This window comes from Nicotiana attenuata, unplaced genomic scaffold (assembly GCF_001879085.1).
Source record: "Nicotiana attenuata strain UT unplaced genomic scaffold, NIATTr2, whole genome shotgun sequence".
Classification (NCBI taxonomy): Eukaryota; Viridiplantae; Streptophyta; class Magnoliopsida; order Solanales; family Solanaceae; genus Nicotiana; species Nicotiana attenuata.
In genome coordinates this window covers 173,309-180,174 of record NW_017671978.1, presented here as the reverse complement: position 1 = coordinate 180,174, position 6,866 = coordinate 173,309, and the positions used below count along the sequence as shown (strand labels likewise).

The 6,866-nt window shown below is 37.7% G+C and overlaps 1 long non-coding RNA gene across 1 annotated transcript; it reads right to left on the bottom strand.

The window, feature by feature from the left end:
* Positions 1–1,456: 1,456 nt before the first annotated feature.
* Positions 1,457–2,628, bottom strand: LOC109211145. Its single transcript, XR_002065666.1, has 2 exons — positions 2,472–2,628; positions 1,457–1,927 (listed from the first exon to the last, which is right to left on the bottom strand). It is a non-coding gene; the product is annotated as an uncharacterized LOC109211145 (long non-coding RNA).
* Between the last annotated feature and the right edge of the window lie 4,238 nt (positions 2,629–6,866).

Genomic DNA, 6,866 nt, shown 5'->3' with positions numbered 1-6,866 from the left:
TAAGCATCGATTTGACGGTTCCATGTGGTGTCATGAATGAAGTTTTACAACTTTCAAGTGGACTGGTGGTTTCCACTACTGTGCTGGTTAGATTAGTGAAAGATTTCACTATAGAATATTATGACACCACCCAACATCACATGACAACGCATCCTGCAGGCGCAATCGAGAGATTTAGTAGAGAGCGAGCTTTTAATACGGTTTTTCAGAACTTCAAGGGGGATAACTCTAGCGTCGTCGGGTCCGAACATATTAAGGGGTGTTGTCTGTATTGTAGAGCTCTCCAAATTCCTTTTGATCCTAGCAGTGCTTTTTGATGGAGTTTTCGGCATCCACTTATTCGAGGCTATTCCTTACATTGTGGCGTATTGCGTGAATATTTCTCTTGGCAGAGAAGGAAGTGACTCTATTACGACCATGATGGATGTCACTATGGACTCCTTTCCACTAGTGCAAGCTAACACGGTTGCTCTTTCCTTTTCATCAGGAAATGATGCTGAAGAGGAATGGACAGCAAAGGCCATTGCAGATATTATCACCATTTTGATAAGCTATCTGAGGATGTTTGCTTTTGTATGCATTACATTGGCTGGCAATCCATGCTTATCCTCTTTTTATAATTCATTATTGTTTAATGCTTGGACTGATTGGGAAGTTTACAACAACTTGGTGGAAGAATTTCAAGTGCCACAAAAAGTCAGTTTCCACTTCATTATGTTCATGCTTTCGTGGAGGTTCGCTACTAGAATGTTTGCCTTGGTTCTCTCATTTAGCTTACGGCTAACTGCTTCTACAAAAGGGCAAGCAAAGACATGTAAATTTACATGGTAAGTTATGATGGCACTCCAATTAATACATCTGGTGTTATCCATTAAGAGCCACAATTACCAAAGTTTTAATAGGCTCATAACAGGTGTATCATATCATATATTTTCCTAAAGTCATAAAAACATGCCTTGGTTTTGATATAATTGGTTGGGAGCTCGCGAGCATCACTATTCTTGACTCGAACCTTGAGGACAAGGTTCTTATTGAGGACGGGAGTATTGTTATGAACCGGCACCAGCCCAATCTCACACAAGTAGCTATTGGGCTGAAAAGAACTATTGGACCGAGTACAAGCAATAGGCCAGGTTAATTTGGGATCCAGGTTAAGTAATAGGCGTAAAAATTATTCTATTATAAGGGACAATGGTCCCTGATTTGGGGTTATGTGAGAGAACTGTCTGAATCCTCTCCTCCCCAATTCTGATTCTAGCTTCTCATCCCCTTCTTTGGATCTATTCTATCTTACTTAGCTTCTGCATTTTTGTATTTCCATTACTGTCGTTCTACTTCGTTGAGTTGTAATCGTTAGATACTACTATCAATATAATTTGTATTTTGGAGTTGTTATATCTGATGCATCATCTTCCGCTTCAGCTCCTTTTGCTTCTTCAGTAATTGGAATTAGGAATGGGTCCAAAACTATATGCTAATACCTTGAACCATAAGAAGTACATCAGTCAAGTGAAGGATGGGTTGTAAATTTCTCTCCGGCCGCAGTAAACAAAGCTTATAACTTGCCAACTTTTGTTGGAAGTTGGAACTGATGACGAATACCAGGCTATACAAAAGGCACCAATGCCTCACTTATAGATGTAGTTTCAAGGCATTTGCATAGAATTCTCGGACCTATTCCTTGTTTCCCTTTGTTGGGATGTGAGTGAAAGTCACCCTTTAAATAATCAGGATCTCGTACATTTGAGGGAAAAGTACAGCAAGGGTCGTCATGTTGCCCTTGTAGCACTCAACAGCTTTTCTTGAGACAAGATGGCGCAAATCAAACCTCTTATGGGCATTTTCCTCTACAGCTTTGCCCTAGCCTTTATAAATGGAAGACAATTGCTTCTTTTTGTTGGCACGAATAAATTACACATTCAAGAACCTGCAAATCAAAAGGAATCGACTTAGTATACATACATAGGAGGTCCCACATTAAATTTAGAATTAAACAATCCCGAAAGCTAGGAGGTAATTACAGGTATGTTTAACTGCACAAACTAATAAATTTCAGCAGCCATGGCAGTTATTTAAAATATGTGCAGTATATTCATGCGTCATTATCCATAGGCAGTCAGTATAGTAACACAACAGAAATCAGTGGACATCATTCAGTAGGTGTATTAGGCGGCGTAAGTGCAGAGAAACAACTAAAATTACAGCAGGCAGTCACTTGGGCCTTTCATCAAATAGGTTATGCGCACATTCGCCCTCACTGCCATTTCTACAATTATATCCCATCAACGCTACCACAAATTCTGCAAACGTAAAATCACTTACTTACAACCAAAGTCTTATTTGAACATTTCGATTTGATGCATTATGATCACAAAGGCGATTATATCACTAGAGAAGTTAAGAAATTATACTAAGTTCTAATTAAGACAAGTAAAAACTTGTGTAATAAATAAAAAGTAACAGATTCGTACCAACTAATAAGGACTGGGTAAGCTTCAGTCACATATCAACAAAGGGGAACAAGGAGTAGGTGAGAGAATTCTACGCGAATGCCCTTCAGTTGGTCTGGATAGATGTAACTCCAAGTCATTTGCGTAGAATTCTCGCCCTATTCCTCGTTTCTTTGAAATTAAAGAGGGTTGCTTCCTTTTATTGGCTCAAGTAGGGTTGACAAAACTGGCCAAGAAAACTTGACCGCCCAAAAATTAACGGGTTGGGAGAACTATCTAATATGAGCAATGCCCAAGCTAACTCGTTATAAAACTAGTAGCCCAAACTTGACTCGCGAATTATCGACAGAAATGACACCAAGCAGCCACTTTAAGGGTTACTATTTAAGAATTAGCTAGTGTATCCTGAATTTCAATTTTTAAGTTAATTTTTCAGTTTGTTCTGAATTGTCCTGAAGTTAAGATTCTTTTAGTTTAAAATTTTATGACAAAATAAGTACCGGCTAATCTCTAAATAGCAACCCTGAAAATGGCTATATGTGCACTTGCCCCGAATTATCATCAGCTTACCCATGCTTGGGGGATGCATAGATATACCCGCTTTTGGGGGCACAGTTGAAGTCAATACACATTTTGTACAAAAATTATAAAATTTGTCCACTTCGGAACACACTTCAGAATTCGCATTTGATCGCTTTAGAATTCGCATATGAAGTTAAAAATTTAGAGTTTCGGAGCAGATCTGAAACTCTTCTATCGCTTAAAAGTGCAACTTCAAAATAAGATCTGAAATTCTTTCTCTTCAATCCAACTCTTAAATCGAATATCTGAAATTCTCCTATCCCTTAAATGGAACTTCATAATTGAATCTAAAGTTCTTCATTCTCCTAAGTGCAACTTCAGAATAAGGGATTCTAAAGTTTTTTTATTCTTCAATACAACTTCATAATCGAAGAACCAAATCTGAAGTCTACAAGTACCAACTCGAATAGTTTGAATCTCAGTTTTACGCTAGAGCTTACAAGTAAAGATAAAATCCAGTAAGTTGACGGAGTTGTAATGTTAAATGATGGGGACAACATAAAAGGAATGGAAAAGCCTTTTGGAACGAAATTCATCGCTTCAATTATTAACAACTTTTCATATGTTTAAAAATATTAAAGAAAAGACCGAGAGGTAATAATTGAAAGTGCAAATTGAAGATCATTTGTTCTAGATTAAAAGTAGAAGAATAGAAAGTCATCTTCAAATTTTTCAGTTGATGTGGCAAAATGGAGAATAAAAATCATCGTGTAGCTTTTGGTTTGTACTAATCTTCGTGCAACTTTTACTACAACCAATTATGATTGTTAAGTTGGAAGACCATCCCTCACTTGAAGAACAAAAAAATCTGGAGTAATTAAATGTGAATGTTACGAAAAAACAATAAAACCGGTAAAATTGATATCGAGTGTTTATTAATATATCCATGAAAAAAGACTGAAATAACTATTTTGGTTATAAAAAAATAGTGTTATTATAAATTTATTAGTTATTATAATATAAAATTTATTAGCTAATGAATGTAGGTGTTGCCAAATGACAAGTTGGCAGGTTGGGATATGGTAAGTTGGTGGATGAAAGAAATGTTAAAACTTGGTGTTAAAATCCATAATCCATAATACTCCATTTGAAATAGGAAATGCAAGTTCCAACTTCAAAGAAGAAGCTTGTTTCTGTTTCCTAGACCCGTATCAGTCAGTATCTGAATTCTCAAAAAGAAACATGAGGATTCTCAATCATCTATGTAGGGACATTCTATCTCAGTCACAAGGTTGCTTTAACACCAAGATCAAGCATCGCTTCTCGCAAATTGAATTTTTCAGTACAGTCCAATGATTATATATGTTGTCTTTTGGTTTGTATAGGTGCATACCATGTCCGAAGAATAATATTGACTCAGCTGCTCAAGTATGTGAAGAGCATTCCACAATTATTATAGCTCTTTGGCAACTCACGACCTTGCCCTGATATTCTCAATTTGAGCGCTCGGACTCTCCAAAAATATTGCCAAGTGCATGTAGGATCCTCCAAAAGGTAAACTATTAATCACATCATGATAATTGATACATATTGTTTCTTCTCTAGTCTCAGATTCCTCTATGATGGAGATATGTGCTATTTCCAACTTCCAACTTGATAGTTTATACGAGGCCACCAACTGTATAGAGACCTGGTCCTATATCAGTTCCCTCAGTGCTAACTACTGAAACAGTATACAAATAAGACACATGATTTTTACGTGGAAAAATACCAACTCAAGGGGACAAAAACATCAACTTCACTAACTTGTAACTACACTATTACAAGCCACTTTGTAATGACTCTATTACAAAGACTTCAATCATTCTAACTTGTAATACACTTATCACAAGCCACTTTGTCACTCACTAGTTACAAAGACTTCAACCTATGACTAACTCTAGTCACAATACAAACTCAGATGGTTTATGATTTTGAATTTCCTAAAACAAAGCTTCTAAGAAAGCAAGATAGGAGTTACAATGAACAACAAAAAACAAGATTACAACTTAATTAAGGACACATATAGACTCATAGTGAAACTGGTCCGTAATGGAGTTGTCTTCTTGTTCTTGACACACTTGTGACTTCAATGCTGGATCAGATCTTCAATGCTTGAGAGAATATCACTAAATGCTCAAGTAAATATATTGTTGCCTTACACCATGTTATTTCAAAAGACATCCCAAGGATGATGTCTATTCTTGGTTGGTACACGCCTCTACCCAATGGGAACTGACTGCTGCACTGTAGCGTGCACAGTTGCAGGCAGTCACTTTCTACAGTTGCTTTCCAGCTGTAGAGTTGACTTGTACTTCTGTCAGGGAAACACCAAGGGATCAGGTCCGTAAAGCGGTTCTTGTGAATCCAAAGGCACACTCCCCAGATTATCTTGAGTCCATTGCTGAATGATTGTACCAGGCATGCATCAGGTTCTTTATTTGGTTCTATACAGAAAGTTTGTTAGATCATCAAAACATAAGATTAAGAGACCTTAAGCCCTCCCCCTTTTTGATAATGAAAAACTTTTAAAATTGAGGACTGTTTATAGAGCTTAACTTAACCAGATAAAGTACCGGTAACCTCATATGTTCCCCCTGACTCTATGCTTCCCCCGTAATCACCAGCTTTAATTTTTCAAGTTAACCAACTCTTCCCCCTTTTGGCATCATTAAAAAATGCACAATCAGGCAAAAAAGCATAAAGAAGTCTAACACAGTTGACTGATGCCACATATGTGCACACAACATGATAGAAAAGAGAAGCAAAAGGAAAATAAGTATTGTACTAGCAAAAGAAGAGTTGTTTCATTGATAATAATTTTTGCAAAAACTATATTGGATTGTTTCAACGAGAGCAGTAACGGTGGAATCCAACATGCCAACACAAAAAAAAAATAACAGCCACAAACCATCAGAACATAAGACAACTTGTCACTGAGAGGATCCTAGGGGGCACTAGAAGAGGGAGGCTTGGAGGAGGAGGCAATGGTTTTGAGAACCAGGTCCATGCAGGCATTTGCAGACATCTGTTCCTCAAGAAGTTTCTCCCGCAGATTCTCCACTTGGTGCCTAAGTTCGGTATTCTCCTTAGTCAAGCGGGCAACTTCTTCATGAGAAGAATTAAGAGAACCAGGTGCCCCAACAGCTTGACTGAGCTGAGTTTCCAGTATGGAATTCTGAGCCTTCAACCTTCTGATTTCTTCATAGCAGCATTCTGAGCATTTATCAGCTGAGAAATTGTCGAAGTGCTTCCCCCAACCTTTTCTACACACTCACACTCTTCTAGAGTTGTTTTGGAGAAGGTTTGCTATAACGACCCGACTGTCGTTTTTAGAATTTATGCCCCGATCCCCTATTAACTGCTTTCCTTGTATTTATTTCTGCTATTTTGAATTGCCGGGATGTTTGGTTTTGAGTTTCGGAGAGTTTTGGGACACTTAGTCCCTAAATGAGAGCTTAAGTGTTGAAAATTTGACTGTAGTTAGAACAGTATGAAGACGACCTCGGAATGGAATTCCGATGGTTCCGTTAGCTCTGTTGGGTGATTTCGGGCGTAGGGGCGTGTTCGGATTGTGTTTTGGAGGTCCCTAACCAATTTAGGCTTGAAATGCCGAAAGATGGATTTTTAAAGTTTCCCGTTTGATAGTGAGATTTTGACCCGAGGGTCGGAATGAAATTTCGGAAGTTGGAGTAGCTCCGTAATGTTGAATGTGATGTGTGCGCAAAATTTCAGGTCATTTCGGACGAGGTTTGGTAGACTTTTTGATCGAACGCGTAAATTTTGAGTTTTTGAAGTTCTTAGGTTTGAATTTGATGTTAAATTGGTGTTTCGATGTTGTTTTAGGTGTTTTAA